The following is a 21439-nucleotide window of genomic DNA, read 5'->3' as shown; positions in this document are numbered from 1 at the left end:
TGCCTGAAATAACCGACCCAAGCAGGATGTATCTGCCTTATTGGTCATTGTTCTAAAAAATTTTAAATGAAAAGAATGACAGTAGTGAAGAATGTCTGGCATGGCGAGTCCTCCTGTTTTCAGTTTTCTTCTCAGTTTTTTTTTTAGAGATTCTGGGCGATTTAGAGTTCCAAATGAAAGATCCTATTATTCCCTGTAATTTAGCAATATCTTTAGGATTGAACAAGGCTATTGAATTGAAAAGAAAGGTGACCTTTGGCAAAATAACCATCTTTATTAGGTTGACCCTCCCGAAGATGTTTAGTGGCAGTCCCGACCAACGATGCAAAAGTCCACAGATGTCCTTATAGACTCTATCCAAATTTGTTTTGGATGTCTCAGAGATGTTTTGAACCAGATTTATTCCCAAATATCTCATCCAGGGCTTCGTCTCAGGGAGTTGATCCTCTTGGTTCCACTGCATGGCCACTGTTTTTTCTTTATTGATTCTATCCCCTGAGGCCTATCCAAAGGCTTCTGCCTGATAGAATAGTCGGTGTATTGATGTCTCAGGATTGGAGGTATACATTAAAAGATCATCCGCATATAAGGCAAATTTTAATTCTAGTTCATTTATGCGGAAAGGCTTAATTAAAACATCCGATCTTAATTGAATAACTAAGGGCTCTATATATAAATTAAACAATAGGGGAGAGCGGGGACATCCCTGCCTAGTGCCAAGTGTTATTTGGACCCAGTCTGTAAGTAGATTGTTCACAAGAAACTTGGCCTTGGGGTGAAAATACAATGCTTTTACGGATGCTATAAAGTTAGTTGGTATACCAAATTTTGCCAAGGCTTCCCACAAGTACAGGCAGCTAACCTGGTCAAAGGCCTTAGCGTAAGCATGGGCGGAAAATCCGTTACGCTCGCGGATTTTGCGGATTTTCGGGAAATCCGCTATCCGCGAGATTTGCGGATTTCCCGCAAAATCCGCAAATTCGCACGCAGCGGATTTTTTTGGCGGCGCGCGGCGTTGGTGATACAATTTTTGCGGCGCGCGGCGTTTATCATCGTTTGCCGAGTTGTTTTTTTCGATAGTTTGCGAGTGCTGAGCCATTTTGGATCTTGCTGTGTGATCCCGCGGGAATTGGCGAGCGCGATTACGTCATCGCGGCTTGCCAGCGATAGTTTGTCAACGCGAGTACGGCGAGATCTCGTCTCGCGGTACTTCGCAATTGCGAGATTTGAGATGCGGCGAGCGAAAATATAAATTTGCAATTCTGCACAAGAAATCCACCAGCAAGCAGCATAAACCTTCTAGAAATGATGATTTTTATGTGAATAACTCCTTAGTTTGACATTTGCCTGCACTTTTTTAGAGAGGAGTCCATTTTGGGGAGGGGGGCAGGGGGGTGGGAGGAAGGAAGTGCCCCATAGTCTTCAACTTCCTGTTCCTGTTCAGCAGGCTCCTCCCAGTGCTTTGTCCATCTCCTGGTCACTTTTCATTTGGATGTGCAGCTGGAAGGATTACTTTTTGTGGATGCTGCTGGATCTTTGGATTTGAGGCCTTTTTGACTTTCTTTGGATCACTGTTGGATTAGAAATTTTACAAGTAAGTTTGTTTGGGGCAATACAGTTGCTGCAATTAAAATTTTGGAATTTTCGATTTTTGGGCTGTTTTGGGGCCTTTTGCCCAGGGGTACTCAGTGGTGGGTGGACTGAGTCTTTCTGTGGGGTGTCTTGAATTTAAACATCATGGAGGGGCTGGATGGCTTGGGATTGTGCTTATTTTTCAGTGATTTTCGTTTTTTTGGGCTGTACTTGTGGCCTTTTCACCAGGGGTAGTGAGTGTTGCATGGGCCTAGTCTTTCTGTGGGGTGTCTTGAATTTAAACATCATGGAGGGCATGGATGGAATGGGATTGTGCTGATTTTTCTGTGTTTTTCGATTTTTGACCTGTTGTTGGGGCCTTGACCAGGGGTAGTGAGTGGTGCATGGGCCTAGTCTTTCTGTGGGCTGTCTTGAATTTAAACATCATGTAGGCCATGGATGGAATGGGATTGTGCTGATTTTGCAGTGTTTTTCGATTTTTGGGGGTGTTCATGGGGAGGGACATGCCATGTGGCTGGTGGCCATTTTGAGTGCAGCTACAGGCACTGGCCATGTGCTGGCAGGCAAGTGGCCATTTTGAATGCAGGCTTTGTTGTTAGGCCTCCAACCATTTTGCCTACTTTTCAACCTTTATTTATGCCCAGGGGTAGTGAGTCTTGCATGGGCCTAGTCTTTCTGTGGGTTGTCTTGAATTTAAACATCATGGAGGCCATGGATGGAATGGGATTGTGCAGATTTTTCAGTGATTTTCGTTTTTTGGGCCTGTACTTGTGGCCTTTTCACCAGGGGTATTTGAGTCTAGCATGGGCCTAGTCTTTCTGTGGGCTGTCTTCAACTTAAACATCATGGAGGGCATGGATTGAATGGGATTGTGCTGATTTTTCTGTGTTTTTCGATTTTTGACCTGTTGTTGGGGCCTTGACCAGGGGTAGTGAGTGGTGCATGGGCCTAGTCTTTCTGTGGGGTGTCTTGAATTTAAACATCATGGAGGGCATGGATGGAATGGGATTGTGCTGATTTTGCAGTGTTTTTCGATTTTTGGGGGTGTTCATGGGGAGGGACATGCCATGTGGCTGGTGGCCATTTTGAGTGCAGCTACAGGCACTGGCCATGTGCTGGCAGGCAAGTGGCCATTTTGAATGCAGGCTTTGTTGTTAGGCCTCCAACCATTTTGCCTACTTTTCAACCTTTATTTATGCCCAGGGGTAGTGAGTCTTGCATGGGCCTAGTCTTTCTGTGGGTTGTCTTGAATTTAAACATCATGGAGGCCATGGATGGAATGGGATTGTGCTGATTTTGCAGTGTTTTTCGATTTTTGGGGGTGTTCATGGGGAGGGACATGCCATGTGGCTGGTGGCCATTTTGAGTGCAGCTACAGGCACTGGCCATGTGCTGGCAGGCAAGTGGCCATTTTGAATGCAGGCTTTGTTGTTAGGCCTCCAACCATTTTGCCTACTTTTCAACCTTTATTTATGCCCAGGGGTAGTGAGTCTTGCATGGGCCTAGTCTTTCTGTGGGTTGTCTTGAATTTAAACATCATGGAGGCCATGGATGTAATGGGATTGTGCTGATTTTTCTGTGTTTTTCGATTTTTGACCTGTTGTTGGGGCCTTGACCAGGGGTAGTGAGTGGTGCATGGGCCTAGTCTTTCTGTGGGGTGTCTTGAATTTAAACATCATATAGGGCATGGATGGAATGGGATTGTGCTGATTTTGCAGTGTTTTTCGATTTTTGGGGGTGTTCATGGGGACAGGCCATGTGGGTGGCGTGGGGGCCATTTTGAGTGCTGGTACAGGCAGGCCCTGGCCATGTGCTAGGAGGCAAGTGGCCATTTTGAATGCAGGCTTTGTTGTTAGGCCTCCAACCATTTTGCCTACTTTTCAACCTTTATTTATGCCCAGGGGTAGTGAGTCTTGCATGGGCCTAGTCTTTCTGTGGGTTGTCTTGAATTTAAACATCATGGAGGCCATGGATGGAATGGGATTGTGCAGATTTTTCAGTGATTTTCGTTTTTTGGGCCTGTACTTGTGGCCTTTTCACCAGGGGTATTTGAGTCTAGCATGGGCCTAGTCTTTCTGTGGGCTGTCTTCAACTTAAACATCATGGAGGGCATGGATTGAATGGGATTGTGCTGATTTTTCTGTGTTTTTCGATTTTTGACCTGTTGTTGGGGCCTTGACCAGGGGTAGTGAGTGGTGCATGGGCCTAGTCTTTCTGTGGGGTGTCTTGAATTTAAACATCATGGAGGGCATGGATGGAATGGGATTGTGCTGATTTTGCAGTGTTTTTCGATTTTTGGGGGTGTTCATGGGGACAGGCCATGTGGGTGGGGGCCATTTTGAGTGCTGGTACAGGCAGGCCCTGGCCATGTGCTAGGAGGCAAGTGGCCATTTTGAATGCAGGCTTTGTTGTTAGGCCTCCAACCATTTTGCCTACTTTTCAACCTTTATTTATGCCCAGGGGTACTAGTGAGTCTTGCATGGGCCTAGTCTTTCTGTGGGTTGTCTTGAATTTAAACATTATGGAGGGCATGGATGGATTGGGATTGTGCTGATTTTGCAGTGTTTTTCGATTTTTTTTGTGCTCTATAACTGAACTGATGTTCCTCTGTCTTCCATTTTTTTTAGGTGCACAAGACTCAAGAGAACCACCAGTGCCAGGAAGAAGTCCTGCAGCGGTGTGTGTGTGCAGCATAACGTCACGCGACGTCACGTCTGGCCTCAGACAACTCTACAATTCGTGCAACTGCGGCCTGCTGTCTGACCTGCTCTGAAGAAGATGGCCCCGCCCCCAAAGAAAGTTCTCCGTAGCTCCTCTAGCAAGAAAGTTGCTAGTAAGGAGCAGAAGAAGCAAGTTACCAAGGAGGCTGGTGTGCCACCCGCCACGTTTTTTGGGAGCAAAAAAAAAAGTACGCCTGCTGCAGCAGGTTCTGCTGGGGACCAAGCTGGGAGCAGCACCCCTGCTCCATTGGGTTCAGTGCCTCCACCACCACGCCAACTTAAGTCAAAGCCCTTGAGTGCTTCAGAGGCAGTCAGTGTACTTCTCCAATCACCATCGACCAGTGATGTTGGCTCATTGCAAGAAAGTAGCAGCAATGTCCCTGAATCAACACAGCCGCAACAACAACACCATGTGCAAGTACACGCCCAAGTACATGTGGAAGGAGAGGCAGCAAAAGGAGATGCGCAAGCAAAGGTGCATGGAGGTTCACAAGTGCCCACAATAGTTGTTCCTCCCGAAGTAGGGGCACATCAGGAAATCGACAATGAAGCCGAGGTATCATTGGAAGCCACTCCTCCTGATGATCATTCATTGTCTTCCACATCCCTAGCAAGGAAAAGATCAAGGGGGGTGTCTACATCTTCTTCAAGCCCACCTCCTTCTGATGCAAGTGATCTGTCTTGGGAACCACAACTGCGGTCTGACAGTGAGGCACACCATGATCTGACACCGGTACCTAAGCGTAAAAGGAAGGTCGTCCAAAAACTCAAACCTATGGAGTGTGATGAGGCTCAACAAGAAGTGACAGATACTGCTGGTGATGAAGCCTCTCACGATGACGACGAGCCAGTCATCACAAAGGTCACTGCAGCCCCACCGGGCATGCAGCAAAGAGACATTTTGACCCTATCCCGAGAAGCTGCTGAGCGTGATGATGATGTCGGCGAGGAGGCAATGGAAATGGAATCATTAGATTTGGAGTTAAGTAGTACACCAAATCCTACCGCTTTCATATTTCTTCGCAAGAAGGTACCCACCTCGTCCTCGACCTCAATTCGTGGTGGTGAAAGTGCAAAACGTACTGAAGTTCGGCAATCCACATCCTCCACTTCATCTGGCATTAGCAGCAGGACCACCACCACCAGTATCGCCGCCTCCTCCGGCCCCCAAAGACATTTCAAGTCTCCAGTTTGGGACTTCTTTAGTGTTTGCCCAAAAAAGGAAAACGTAGCCATTTGTAGCCTTTGTAAGCTTCGAGTTGGTCGTGGTAAGCTTGGTTCTAACTATGGTACCGGAGGCCAGAGAGGTCATCTTGAGAGAAGGCACGCTGTCCAATGGTTTCCGCACCTAGAGGCGGTCAAGAAAGCCGGAATTGCACGTAATGAAAACGTTGATTTTTCATCTGCTGATGACGAGGAGGTAGAAGAAGACGATTCAAACACTTCACTTACACCCAGTTCCCATGTCAGCAGCACACCCCATGGGAGCCACACTAAGAGTGTGGGAGAGAGTGAGACATCAATGCGGAAAAGTTCATCAGCGAGCGTAACTGGGTCGAAGAGATCATCATCATCCCGTAAATCATTGGTCCAGGGCAACATTAAAAAGATGTTGTTTACAGAAGCGCAATATGAACGCAACCACCCAATGACCCGTCTGTATAACACTAAGCTGGCTAAAATGCTAGCTCTGGACCTTCTCCCTTTTTCTTTTGTAGAAGGGGTTGGTTTTCTAGAATTAGTGACAGCGCTCTGCCCTAAATGGAAGGTTCCTAGCCGGTTCTATTTTGCCCGAGTTGCGGTTCCAGCACTACATGAAGATGTTCTGAAGGTGATTGGGGCAGCTTTGCAGAAGAGTGCTGTTCACACTATACATCTGACAACAGACATGTGGACCAGTGGCGCAGGCGCTGATTACATGTGCATCACTGCACACTGGGTCTCTTTTTCAGGGGCTAAAGCAAAGCTAAACTCAGGTGTTGACACTAACATTGTTTTTAAAGGTGCTCGGAAACATGCAACACTAGCCATGTTTGGTTTGGAGAAACGTCACACAGCAGAAAACATTTTGGATGTCTTTAACACAAAGGTCCTTAACTGTCTGTCCCCACTAAAACGCAAGGTTGGTTATGTTTCCACGGACAATGGCGCCAATATAGTTAAGGCCATGAGGGACGGTTACTATTTCAGAGTGCCGTGTTTGGCGCACTGTATAAACCTGGTTGTCCAAAAATTCTTGGGTAATAAACGCAGTGCAGCGTACGGTGTATTGGAGACCTGCCGAAAAATTTGCAAGCATTTCAGGCATTCTTTTAAGGCCCGGAAGCAGCTGAGGAGCATGCTATATCAATGTCAAATGCCAGTGAAAGCACTCATCCAGGAGGTGGTAACACGTTGGAACTCAACCTTCTACATGCTTGAGCGTCTGTATGAGCAGTATACGGAACTCGATCAATATTTCTTGAAAGAGGGTATAGAGGAGCTGAGGATGGGTGGGCCGCAATGGAACATAGTTGAAAGCCTGACACGCATGCTTCGTCCTTTTGAGGTCTTCACGCGTGCATTCAGCAAGGAGGACTCTAATTTGGGAAAAGCTATCCCATTGTTGTACATGCTGGAGGACCAACTGAAGGAGGTGTGTTCTGTGTTTGGAAAAGATGACAAAAAGCAAGACTCTTTGCTTCTGGCTGAGCAATTATTAGAGCTCCTACAAGGTGATGAACGTCTTAAAAAGATCCACTCAGAACAGCATTACATTTGTGCTACTATTCTGGATCCACGCTACAAAAAGGCGCTGGCAGGCCAAGCATTCTTTCCTTTTAATGATGAACATGTTCCAAAGTACAAACGTTGGCTAGCCTTGTCAGCCAAGAAGTTTGAAACAGAACGGCTGGAAATTGAAGGAAATGGCAGTACATCAGCAGGCCATCCCCAGTCAAAACAATCCACTTCTGCACCTGTGGCTGTGGCACAAGTGACCTCTCAGCCGTTAAAGACACCGGCAACCGGATCATCTGCACGAAAGACAACAGAAACATTGGAGGCTGAAGAGGATTGGCTAGCTCTGCGTGGGTTTGGTTCTCAAAAGGTCAGAGGCACAGCAAGAGCTAAGCAAAGTGGAGGAACCTTGGATGAGGACGTTGAGTCGATGGTGAAGGACTATCTGAATGACTCAACAGAGGTCTATGTTAATTCTGACCCATTGGCGTATTGGCATGGGAAAAAAGAATTGTGGCCACAGCTCACCAACCTGGCTTTAAACTACTTGTCTTGCCCACTCGCAAGTGTGTCTTCTGAACGGGTTTTCAGTGCGGCTGGTGGGATTGTAACTCCCAAACGGAGCCGCCTCTCGCCCAAAAATGTGGAGAGGTTAACAATGATCAAGATGAATCAGCACCTCATACCACCAGATTTCAGAGTACGAGAGAGCGTGCCGGATGAAGAGGAGGTGGCCAGCAACATAGATGAGGGAATTTCTACTCTGTCAGGTGACACTGACCTCACCCTGCCTGAATTCGCAGAGTATGATGACGAAGCCTTATTCTTATTCCTGGACCGTGATTCCGACTTCGAGCCCTGAAAATGAGACAACGAATCAATAACTTTCTTTTTCATCCTTATTCACTTTTATTCCTGTGTGTCTGTCTTTCTTTGTTGTGCACAGTTAATATAATTCAAACTTTAATCAGATAATCACAAAAACAAGCCCATCAGCAGAACTGTCTTCACTTGTTTGCTAATTTATTTGAAGGTGCCGCAGTCTGCATTCCTCAGGTTCACAAGTTCAGAAGAACATGCTCCTCTATCCTCCTCCTCCAGACTCCTATTTCCATCAAAGCAGAGGGCTGGTTTACGCCCAATGAAGAAAGACTCAGCACTTGTGGGGGTGTTGTTCTACCTCTTTGCAGGTGAGTTGACGGGTCTGGGGCCATTGCTGGGAAGCACTAAAAGTGGTTTGGACCAAATCCGAGGCGGAAAATTTTTTGTGTTTTTGATGACTTGCTTGCCTTTGAGGTGCTCTTAGGGGGGGTTCCGTCTGTTTGTGGGTGAGTTTCGTGGTCTGGGAGCATTGCTGGGACACTCTAATCTTGATTGCATTTGCTTTTCAGGAAATCCGTCGTGCCAACCCCGACTTATGGCCTAGCTACGCAGCGCGTTTGGACCGAAGGCCCTGAAATATTGCAAGTATGAGATTTTGCTTTTGGCCTGTTTGGGGGTGTTATGCTTCTTGGCGGGTGGGTTGCCAGGTCTTGGGGCATTCCTGGGAAGGTCTAATACCGGGTAGAAGTGGTTGGGACAAAATCCAGGCCGATTTTTTTTGGGGCTATTTCTGACATTTTGCTCTATGTAGCGTTTTCGGGGGCCTGTTTGGGGGGCTTCCTGGTGTTTGTGGGTGAGTTTCGTGGTCTGGGAGCACTGCTGGGACACTCTAATCTTGATTGCATTTGCTTTTCAGGAAATCCGTCGTGCCAACCCCGACTAATGGCCTAGCTACGCAGCGCGTTTGGACCGAAGGCCCTGAAATATTGCAAGTATGAGATTTTGCTTTTGGCCTGTTTGGGGGTGTTATGCTTCTTGGCGGGTGGGTTGCCAGGTCTTGGGGCATTCCTGGGAAGGTCTAATACCGGGTAGAAGTGGTTGGGACAAAATCCAGGCCGATTTTTTTTTGGGCTATTTCTGACATTTTGCTCTATGTAGCGTTTTCGGGGGCCTGTTTGGGGGGCTTCCTGGTGTTTGTGGGTGAGTTTCGTGGTCTGGGAGCACTGCTGGGACACTCTAATCTTGATTGCATTTGCTTTTCAGGAAATCCGTCGTGCCAACCCCGACTTATGGCCTAGCTACGCAGCGCGTTTGGACCGAAGGCCCTGAAATATTGCAAGTATGAGATTTTGCTTTTGGCCTGTTTGGGGGTGTTATGCTTCTTGGCGGGTGGGTTGCCGGGTCTTGGGGCATTCCTGGGACGGTCTAATACCGGGTAGAAGTGGTTGGGACAAAATCCAGGCCGATTTTTTTTGGGGCTATTTCTGACATTTTGCTCTATGTAGCGTTTTCGGGGGCCTGTTTGGGGGGCTTCCTGGTGTTTGTGGGTGAGTTTCGTGGTCTGGGAGCACTGCTGGGACACTCTAATCTTGATTGCATTTGCTTTTCAGGAAATCCGTCGTGCCAACCCCGACTTATGGCCTAGCTACGCAGCGCGTTTGGACCGAAGGCCCTGAAATATTGCAAGTATGAGATTTTGCTTTTGGCCTGTTTGGGGGTGTTATGCTTCTTGGCGGGTGGGTTGCCGGGTCTTGGGGCATTCCTGGGAAGGTCTAATACCGGGTAGAAGTGGTTGGGACAAAATCCAGGCCGATTTTTTTTTGGGCTATTTCTGACATTTTGCTCTATGTAGCGTTTTCGGGGGCCTGTTTGGGGGGCTTCCTGGTGTTTGTGGGTGAGTTTCGTGGTCTGGGAGCACTGCTGGCTATATATACTTTACTTTGCAAGAGGTTTGAAGCAAATCCATGGTGGCAGAGGGGACTTAGGGCCTAGCTGCAGAGCGCGCGCGGAGTGATTTGGGAAATTTGTGAAAAATTGACTAAGTCCCCATTTTTGTACTTTTGCTCTTTGGCTGTTTGGGGGTCTTCTACTCGTTTTCTCCTGGGTTGACGGCTCTGGGGCCATTGCTGGGAAGCTCTAATACCGGATAAAAGTGTTTTGGACCAAATCCCAGGCGGAATTTTTTTTGTGTTTTTGATGACTTGCTTGCCTTTGAGGTGCTCTTAGGGGGGGTTCCGTCTGTTTGTGGGTGAGTTTCGTGGTCTGGGAGCATTGCTGGGACACTCTAATCTTGATTGCATTTGCTTTTCAGGAAATCCGTCGTGCCAACCCCGACTTATGGCCTAGCTACGCAGCGCGTTTGGACCGAAGGCCCAGAAATATTGCAAGTATGAGATTTTGCTTTTGGCCTGTTTGGGGGTGTTATGCTTCTTGGCGGTAGGCATGGGCGGAAAATCCGTTCCGCTCGCGGATTTTGCGGATTTTCGGGAAATCCGCAATCCGCGAGATTTGCGAATTTCCTGCAAAATCCGCAAATCCGCGAGCAGCGGATTTTGCTCGCACTGCTCGCACTGTTCGCGTGAGTTCGCGCCCCGCGAATAAGTGCGAAATTGCAGAAATACGATCTAAGCAAAACTGAAAGTAACTACTTACCAGGTTCAAAAGTTCAGGCACATCATTAGTAGCCATTTCCTGTAGTGCTTCCTGAGGGGCCCCTCCAGAGTTCAGTTGCCAGTTGAAACTATTATGTGACCCTGCTCTGAACCTCAGAATAGTTACACATATGCCACAAAGGTCATGAATTACAGCTAAGGGAGACAAGCAGGAGCCAGGCTGGAAGTTAAAATCCATTAATCAGCCCCTAATTCATTATTGTCAGTTGGGGCAGGGCAGGTGTTGTAACTAATTTTGCAACAATGAAAGCACTTAGCAAGTGCAAAAGATCACTAATCAGGGCGCACTAAGGAAGCAGGTGCCAGCTAAAAAAATATTCTGTGACACATTAATCAGCCCCAAATTAATTCAGGTCACTTGAGGCAGGGAAGGTGTGCTTTGCTTTGCCGAAAATAATGTACACTGGACAACCAGAGGGTGTGGTGATGAAACAGAGGGTGGCATGGGTGGGCCAGAGGGTGGCATGAGTAGTCAGAGAGTGGCAGTGGTGACAGAGAGTGGCAGTGATGAAGAAGAGTGTCCCAAACAGGTTGGACACGTAGAAACAACAAGTTCGCAAAACTTGCGACCCGACAGGTAAGTTCGCAAATTGCGAAATTGTAAAAACCCTCGCGAACTGGCAGAAACACGGGCGAACACAAAAAAAAAAAAAAATCCGCAAATTCGCGGGAATTCGCGGATTTTGCGGATTGCGAATCCGCAAATCCGCAAAATTCGCGAACGCGAGATCCGCAAAATTCGCTCATGCTTACTTGGCGGGTGGGTTGCCGGGTCTTGGGGCATTCCTGGGAAGGTCTAATACCGGGTAGAAGTGGTTGGGACAAAATCCAGGCCGATTTTTTTTTTGGCTATTTCTGACATTTTGCTCTATGTAGCGTTTTCGGGGGCCTGTTTGGGGGGCTTCCTGGTGTTTGTGGGTGAGTTTCGTGGTCTAGGAGCACTGCTGGGACACTCTAATCTTGATTGCATTTGCTTTTCAGGAAATCCGTCGTGCCAACCCCGACTTATGGCCTAGCTACGCAGCGCGTTTGGACCGAAGGCCCAGAAATATTGCAAGTATGAGATTTTGCTTTTGGCCTGTTTGGGGGTGTTATGCTTCTTGGCGGGTGGGTTGCCGGGTCTTGGGGCATTCCTGGGAAGGTCTAATACCGGGTAGAAGTGGTTGGGACAAAATCCGCGCGGAAAAGCCTTTAGTTTTGGCACTTTTTGTAACTTAGGTTTCGTTAGGGTTAGCCCTAGCAGCAGGATTGCATGTGTTTCGGGGTGTTCTAGATTTTTCCAACTGAGTTCTGGGGTCTTAGAGCACTCGTGAGAATGTGTAATTTTGGTTGCAAGTCATTTGAAGAAAATCCATGGTGGGAAAGGGGGGATTTGGCATAGTTAAAGAAAGCCTTTGCCACTATTCTTAACTTAGGGTTCGTTAGGGTTAGCAGTATTTCTATTGCATGTGTTTGAGTGGGGGGGGATTTCGAGTCTTGGAGCGATGCTGGCTATGGCTACTTTTGCTTGGTTGCTTGCAAGTGGTTTGAATGCAATCCACGGTGGGTAATGGGTAATTAGGAAGTGGGTACTTCGGCCTACTTTTACTTTCAAAGTAAGTTTTGTCACCAGTTTTCTGCTAGGCCTTGTTTTTTGAGATTTGATTGGGGGTCTTCTACATTTTTGCGACTGGCTTTAGTAAGGGTCTGGGTGGGAGCACTGCTAGGAAGATCTAATTTTGTTCTAAAACACAGTTTACAGTACACCTAGCTTGAGGGGCAAGATCCGCTACATTAATTTGCCCATACTTATTTATCCTTCAAAAGGTGACTCAGAGTACGCACTTTCAAAAATATTGTACTGTCTACTAGGAAAATCAAATTGTGACTTTTTGCACTCCACAGCCTACATACCTTATATTTATTTATCAGTGGTGTTGTAATATTATATCACTTCCTGTTTTTCGTTGAATAATTACAGGCCGGGTTTCAGTCTCTGCAATGGGGAAAAAAGGATGGAGTCAGGCTTCACAGTAGCGAGCCACAATTCAGCATCAGGCAGGCAGTGGACAGGGTGTCTTCTGGTGACCAACATCGATGGACGAGGCGTCGGCTGCAATGGAGGAGTGCCGCTAATAGGAGGATTTTTTTTCTGCAGGCAACTTACTTACCGCTTCCAACAGGACCACTACAACCACATAGATACAGTATCCCTTGCCTTTTTCTCTGACTGTGACTGCATTTCTTGGCTCTCTCTCGGCTTCTACATTGATCCCTTAACACATCACTTAGTCCACTCCACTATCACATCTGCACCACACATAGTCATTTGTAAGTGCTCCTACGTAATTCGCAAGTCGCAGCACGCCCCAGGCCGTAGAGGACTGGGATGGCCCCAATGATGAAGCATGTCACCAAGGGGCAACCCTGGTGAGTGAGGGGACACCTAGAAAAAAAGCAATTTCTCCTTTTCTATCTACTATACCTTCCAGACCAACCCCACTGAGTGTTGTTGTGAATGGATTTATAGTGACCAGCAAGGCTCTCGGGTATCTGGCTACAGAGACCTTATGTTGAATATCGTTATCAATAATTTACACATAGGCCCTTTACTGTTGCATTCTTTCTTCCACAGTTGTCGAATGTACTACTTACTTTTCACTGACATGCATGCAGTAGTGCATGCACTTTCAAAGATTGATGGATAGGTTTGTACCCAAAGAATTGTTTATGTTCAATTGTTTGTCTATGCTGTGCTTTTTTTTACAGGGTGTCTTCTGGTGACCAACATCGATGGACGAAGCGTCGGCTGCAATGGAGGAGTGCCGCTAATAGGAGGATTTTTTTTCTGCAGGCAACTTACTTACCACTTCCAACAGGACCACTACAACCACATACATACAGTATCCCTTGCCTTTTTCTCTGACTGTGACTGCATTTCTTGGCTCTCTCTAGGCTTCTAAATTGATCCCTTAACACATCACTTAGTCCACTCCACTATCACATCTGCACCACACATAGTCATTTGTAAGTGCTCCTACGTAATTCGCAAGTCGCAGCACGCCCCAGGCCGTAGAGGACTGGGATGGCCCCAATGATGAAGCATGTCACCAAGGGGCAACCCTGGTGAGTGAGGGGACACCTAGAAAAAAAGCAATTTCTCCTTTTCTATCTACTATACCTTCTGTCAGGTTACGCAGCCCCTAAGCGCCTACCGTACTATGAAACTACATTTCCCATGAGTAGGCGGGAGACTTGCAGGAAGTTTATCTGGGGAACAGACGCGCTTCCTGTTGCGCGTTATTCTGGTTTCTGTTCTGCACCGGCATGAGAGCGGACGCTCTGCATGCTTTTCTATCGTGTCTCCTGTGGACTATCACCTTCCCCCCCCTCCCCTGAGGCTCAGTGGGGAGCGCTTCCGTGTTCTGTCCTTGGCGGTAGACGGACTTCACGCGTCTTCAGGTAAAGCCGCTCTAAACTCTTCGGCCGCCCGTGCGGTCAGCTGATTACTGCCTGAACGGATTGTTAAGGGAGGTTCTGTGACTGTTTTCTAACAGAATTCTAGCTTTGATGAATTCCTGTTTGGTTGAATTGTGTGTGGCGGAGCACAGTGGCGGTCTATACCACGTGTTAGCGTTCACATCGGGGATCGTTTTTGTACTATTAAAACGGAGCGCGGTAGTAAGGACAACTACGCGTCTCCGTTGTATAACTGTGTATTTCAAAGGACCTCCATAACTGGGCATGTAGTGAGGTAACTACAGGCTACCCCAGTTCTCTTTGTGTAGTGCACCGTGGGGTGTGTTGTTGGCAGAATTCAGTGGTGGTCGCAACAGCAACTACGTTTTTCTGTTTGACCTTCACCAAAGATTCTCTACTGGGTCATTACTTAGAGAGCGCAGTGTTGTAGTTCTTGCTTCCTACACACTACCGTTTCCCTCTTCCTTTTTGTTGGACCATACATCTTTGCTTTGACTATTTGGAACCCCCTTTGTACATTGAGTCCTCTACCATGTTTGTGGTATGTTGTGAGTAGTGGGTTTGATGTCTTAGTATAACGCGAGTGTGTTTGGTGCGACAGGAGTGTGTTCGTTAACTATATGTTTATGTGTTTCTTAGGCCTTCCTCACAGATTGTGGCAGAAGGGCTATAGTATTTCCTATCCAAGGTCATGTTTTCTTGGTGCTCAGGTACTTGTCTACTTCCTTGGTTATTTAGTGAGACTATATGAGAGTACCCTTGTATGTTAGGACAGCACTTCACTGATGCCTGTCTTGTCTTCTGTTACAGGTATCCTTTCCCTGCTGACCCTACCTTTACCCATCCCACATTTTTTATTTTAGTTTGTTATTTTTCTCCCCCGCCTAATGGCTCGAACACCCTGTGTTTACACTTCTGGGTGTTGGTGACATTTGGAGGTGGAACCATATTTGCATCGACTGGATCACGGGGAGTAAACCTGACACCTTCCAGACCAACCCCATTGAGTGTTGTTGTGAATGGATTTATAGTGACCAGCAAGGCTCTCGGGTATCTGGCTACAGAGACCTTATGTTGAATATCGTTATCAATAATTCCACACAGGCCCTGTACTGTCGCATTCTTTCTTTCCACAGTTGTCGAATGTACTACTTACTTTTCACTGACATGCATGCAGTAGTGCATGCACTTTCAAAGATTGATGGATAGGTTTGTACCCAAAGATTTGTTTATGTTCACAATAGTTTGTCTATGCTGTGCTATTTTTTCTTGTCTCCCAAAACCTTTCCCAAAAACCCCCGTACCCATCCATTTTTCAAACCCTAACCCTCTTCCCCCGGGCTGTGTGGTTTTGATTGATGTGTGACTAAATTATTATTACAGCAATAAATCCACACACTTGCTGGGTGGGGAGGATAAGGTGATAGCAACAGGCTGGTGAAGAAATCCGAGGATATATTCTTACTCTGCTTGACAAAGAACCATTGCTAATGTGAAAGAACTTCAACCGAATTAGTACTTATACTTTACCATTTGTTAGGCTACAATGTGGCACTGCTCTACTGTACTTCTGTCACCTGCTATATTCTCAGTTGTACCGTTGAATTGCTCAGGAGGACAAACCAGATTTCATTTTCTTTTTTTTCATAGGCATGCAACTGCCACTGTGTCACACCACTAGTACCACCGCTATGAGGAAATTTTATCCGACCAAGATTGCCAACGTTATTCGGTGTTTCCCGTGGAGCCAGCCCTGGGTCTAGCCCTACTTTCAAACACAAATTACAGGTAAGATAAGCGTTTGGTGGTTTGGGGGTATAATGGAGTATTAGTACGAGAGACGAGAGACTGAAGGTAGTACTACTAAAGTCCTAGGACTCTTGGATTCACTTCACTTAGTCTGTGAGAGGCACTTAGTGTTGAAAACATTTGGGCATTTACACTTAAAGGAAGAAAATGGAACTAAACTTTCAGGAAAACAGTCAACGTTAAACCCCCACCCACCAGGCAAGCAGTAAAAAACAGGTATGCTCAGATAAAGTTTGAAAAAGTATATTTATATCCCTAACAAAATAATCTCCCGCAAGACCCTCCCTAACCCCAACGATTGTCCTTCAAAAGTCCCCAAAAACCCAACTCCCAATTCCCACCCCCCAAAAGTCTCTAAAAAAGGGGCAAGGGACACTATGGGTGGATGCTGTTAACTTTTTGGGCCAGGGCATCATGCTCCTCGCGGAGCAAGGCGAGCTCCTGCTGAAGGCGGGACACCATCAGGGTAGTGCGGCGCAGGCGTGCCTTCACTGCCTTGCAGGTGCAATGCCTGTGAGAGGCAGCTGTTGGCCTTGCTGCTCGGCGGTGGCGTTTGCCTTTGGCAGCCCGGCTCAGTCTGGGTGGACCACTGTGCTGGGTGGCAGCCCGTGGGGCCACGGAGGCCGATGCAGACGACGTTGTTGTAGTTGTCGACTGCACACTTTCCACGTCCTCCAGGGCCACCAGCCGCCGATATTCCGCAACAGTGGCCTCGATCCTCCGTTGCCGGGCCGCTCTAGCCAGCTCCTTCCTCCTTGTTCGTTTGGAAGGAGAACCTATATGAAGAAAGAAAGACATAGTCTGTAACCAATGCTCTTTAAGATTAACTCAATCATTCAGCAGAAATTTGTGTTGCAGTACAACTAGCAACTTGCAAGCGCATTACATAACTATTGAGGCCAGTATCTATCTAACCTCACACTTCTTCATCCTTGCTCTAACATTAGTGGGAGTTTAAGGAACAAATTCTACGAGCACTGTGGACTTCCATTGGAGTCGACTATGAAAGTACACCAGTCTTATTCTTCTTCTTATCTCTTGTTTTGGAAAATTGGTACGTTATTTTCTGCAAGCCGGCATAATGCCAGCGCAGTAAACTTGCACCCGAGAAAAAGAGACGCACGCCATGAGGAGTGACCTAGACTTGCGTTGCCGTTGCGTTACTGTACCCGTCCAGTACATGCAGGTGGTGAAGCTCTTACTTTTCTATTACGGGTGGCACTGAGAATACTCTGTTACAACTCAAGGGCTACTGCTTAATTAATTTAACTTTCACCCTACAGTGGAAATGAGTACTAGAAATGGAAAATTGAAGAAGATAAATAATCTGATTATCTATCACTTCACATGGGATGTTTTTGCTTATATATGGGATGACTTTAGGTGCTTTGCTTTTTATTGAGTGACCAGTGATACATCCACACATGAATGACTGAGTACTACTAAACTTATTAAGAGAGGTAGGGAGTGGCCACCATAATAACCGGATCTATGCAGTGCTTGCAATACAAACTACTGCTACTATTTATGGTAGTATTTGGACAAAATTAAAAGTTCTTTTCCTTGCCTTTCCTACACTGGAACGGACGTGCGGGTGCAGTGTTACATGCTCTTCAAAGTTACACTTAGTTCATCCACTGACCGTCTACTCTCTCTAGATCATGGGTACTCACAAACTTTCTCTCAGGGGCTACATTTACAGTGTAGTTTGGGGCCGAGGGCCGCACTGGTGGGGGCGGAGTCAGAGGGGGCGGGGCTAAAGCAAAACGATAACTTGTGACCATGAGGTTGCACACAGGTCCCTGCAGCAGATGCCCTCATCCACTGAGCCACCAGACCCAGCATTTACATACATCTCTCTCCCTCCTGCTCTCCCTCCTGCCCTCCCTCCATCTCTCTCTCCCTCCTGCCCTCCCTCTCCCTCCCCCTCTGTCATCTCACTGTGTGTGTGTCTATCTGTGTCAGCCTTCAGCCCGGGTTGAGACCGCTTCCTCAACGCGCACACACAGACAACAACACCAAAGTACTTAACAGGTCTTTAAAAGACCATTAACATATTATTGAGGCTTTGTTTGTTTTAGCGCCCCTGCTTCTCCACCCTGACAATGACTGCTTGCCCGGCCCCACAGAGCAGAGGCTTTGTTCTATTTCACCTCTTTGTGGCCTTGCATATCCACTCTGCTCTGTGGGGGCCGGGGGAGCAGTGATTGTCAGAGTGGAGATGCAGGGGCGCTAACAGGTGAAATACAAAAAAAACTCTGCTCTGTGGGGGCCGGGGGAGCAGTGATTGTCTGCAAGGTCTGCGCACCGCCAAGGAAGGCTTGCCGGGCCACCACTGGCCCGCGGGCCGTACTAGGAGTACCCCTGCTCTAGATACACATATGCTATCTAAGAGTCAGATAGTAGCATGATCCAGGTATATGGACACATACAGTTTCTGTGTCACCCACCCAGGCTGTTGTCCTTCCACCCATCATTGCTTCATCATTCACCCAGCCATGCATCTCATATTCTTGCCTTCCCAGCTAGTCTTCAATCTCAATAAGTAAGGAATATATAAGAGCTTACCTCTGGCCGCCACCACCACCGTCTCAACTCTCACAGCCGCCGCCTCCTCCCCTGAAGAATCGCCCTCCGCCTCCGTGTCGAGCACCACCACCTCCACACTGGCCCCGCCACCAGATGTTCACCCTACAAAGTACATTTAAGAATGTTAGAATAAAGCACTCACTAGTCACTAGTATTTGGTCTAGGAATGAAGACATGTGAAAACAATGTAATTTGTGACTGTCTACGTTAAAGTTAAAAAAAAAATGTCCCTTTTTCCAGGGAAGGTTGTCTTGCTGCACTTTTTGGCACAACTGATGAAGGCTGTTTTTTTAACACGCACCATTTTTCTCCACACAGACAGAAGATGGACTTCTAACAACAAGATCAAGTTGAAACCAGGTGAGAGCTCGGCTCGACCACAAGAAATGTCTTCAATTAATCGTCAGCACTAACCACTTTTCCATTATCAGTTAAACGTTTAGTTTTATTATGACTTGATTTTAATAAATGTGTTTACTTTTAATAAAGCTTTTAAACTTAAATACAATCTGTGTTTTTTGGTCCAGACTAGAGTGACTGAGCGAAAGGTTTTGCAATTTTTGCAAGCATGAGTCCAGATAGAACACTTCAAAAGACATTATGGACAATCCCAGAGGACTGCACTAAGTTGATAGAGCTATTGCTGACTAGAATCATGGGAGTTTCGCCAACCGTGCAATCTTAGTTAGCTACACAGACAGACTAATAAGAATAATCTAGTAATACCACAGGGAGTCATAGTAGAGGCAGGATAAGAATTTAGATACAGTCTACAAGAAGAGCAAAGACAATTTTGAAAAAAGTCAAATGAGGAACGCTAGGAAAAATAGGTACTAGTCTAAAATGAAAACTTACTGGGGCCAGCAGAGGAGCCCTCGCCTGCCCGATCCTGGCCCTGTTGAACAGCATCCGCCGCCTGCTGCTCCTGTGTCCTCCTCTCGCCCCTGGGGGGAGCTGACGTACAACATGAAAGAAAGAACAGAAAACATGGATGATTGTTGCTTGTCAATGTCAACCAAATCAAACATTTCAAAAGAACAATAACAAAATATTTCCGCGAAATTATATTGATTATGGTTACTTTTCATTTATTTGCGGACCTGTGACTTCGAAAGTCACGTAACTCACTAAACAAAGTACTGAAACGTTCACCTAGGACTGGCAGGCAGCAGTCCGCAGGCAAGACGCAAAGTGACAGACAAACTCCATTGTGATTTCAGTCAGATCAGTGACAACACTAACAGTTGCCTGCTACATTACCAGTCATTTAAATAGTCAAACTATCAATCCACCGCCACTATTTTTCTTATTGTCAGGGTTACAAAGGAAGGGGCAGATTTAAGCCCTTGCGGCTCTTTTGCGCCGTTCTTGCGTGACTTTTGTGACGCAGCAGCTAAACAAAAAAGGGCGCCATGGTGCGGCGTATAATATTATAACAACGTGACGCATTTGGGAGATGCATCCCGTTATAAAGCCCTGCGCCATCAGGGGGCGTTCCGGCGCAAGGGAGGGCATTCCTGCGCTGGAACACATCCTAATAGTGGCTGAGGGAAATCTACAAAATATCAATCAGTCACCTTTAGGACAATGATGCGTCACACAAACCCTGCACCTGCTTGAAGCAGACGTACGGCTTGACCCAGCATTGGGGAGATAGGGTACCCCAGAGCATTGATGGAGCTGCGCCATCGTTGCGACGCAACTCCAGCAGTAAAGCTTCGGTGACGTTTTGGGCCCATGGTGCGCCGCATTGCAAATACGGCGCACCATGTTTGGTGGTGGTAGCGGGCCGCACAATTAATGGCGCATCCCTGCTACTTTGCAGGGATGCGACGGTAATTGCAATTCTGCCCCTTAGGGGCATACTTACTTACGCGTTCTGGCGCATCTCCAGAGATGCGCCAGATCAAATGCGTCACGCAAAACTACCCTTGCGACACGGCAGATGTGCCTCATTTACAATGCGGCGCGCCCTGGCGCAAGGGTAGGCACTTGCGTGACGCATCTCGTCACGTAAGAGCGGCGCATCGCTGGAGTCACGTCGCCAACGCAATGCAACTCCAGTAATGCTCAGGGCCACCCAATACTTAACATGCTGTGTCAGTCCTTTCGCCTGCTTCGAGCAGACATAAGGAATTGAATTGACGTAGCAGCGTCGCAGAAGTGCCTGCGTTAAATCTTGTACATTTCACGCAGGCAATTTTGCGAGGCGCACAGCCGCTGGACCGCCCACCCTGCGTACTAGGAACGCACCCATTGTGGTGCAGGCCCATGGCTTTATAACGTGACGCATCTCCCTAGATGCGTCATGCTGTAAATGACTCGCAGGGATGCGGCACGTTTACGCCGCTGTTGCGTCACGCAAGGCAACGTAAACGTGGCGCAAGGGGCTTGTAAATGTAATCTGCCCCCTAGTGTCTAGCATTACGCAGTTCTGTAAAGTACACTCATACATAATAGTTACTCAGGCCAATGAGACCACGAAATAGAAAACAAATAAGCATAGTAGCAACGCCACTGAGGAGAGCAGTGCACCTGAAATGCACAGAAGATTTTGAAATATAATTTAACTACAATGTAATCGTCATCAGCGGCATTATTGGCTTGCTCCATGTAAAAAACAAATATTTGCAATACAACAACACAGAGCAGGAGAAAACATCATAGTAGTGAGTGATTAAATGGCTACTACTACTCACCAAGCCCGGGGATCTCCAAGCCGAGCTGGTCCAGCAGGTCGCGCTCGCGGTCCAGGAGGTCCGTCCAGCGATGGGTGACCTGGCTGTAGGTGCGCTGGACCCCGTAGAGGTGGGATATGGCCCAGCACACCTTCTCCCACCGCTTCCGGCACTCCCGCATGTTGTAGCCGCCGGCTGCGATCCTGCCGCCTCCCGCGATGGTCCTGGGCAGGCGGCGCTGGACGAAGTAGACCAGCGCGCCCACTTCCTCCGGGCTGAATATCTCCCGTCGCGTCACCTGCTCCCCCCTCAATCTCCCGCATGCTGTCCTGCCACTGGGTCCAGCACTACTCCCCGCCGCCGCTGCGGCCCTCAAGTG

The sequence above is a fragment of the Lissotriton vulgaris genome, chromosome 7 (assembly GCF_964263255.1).
Source record: "Lissotriton vulgaris chromosome 7, aLisVul1.2, whole genome shotgun sequence".
NCBI classification, from domain to species: Eukaryota; Metazoa; Chordata; class Amphibia; order Caudata; family Salamandridae; genus Lissotriton; species Lissotriton vulgaris.
Note: the sequence above shows the minus strand (reverse complement) of the source record.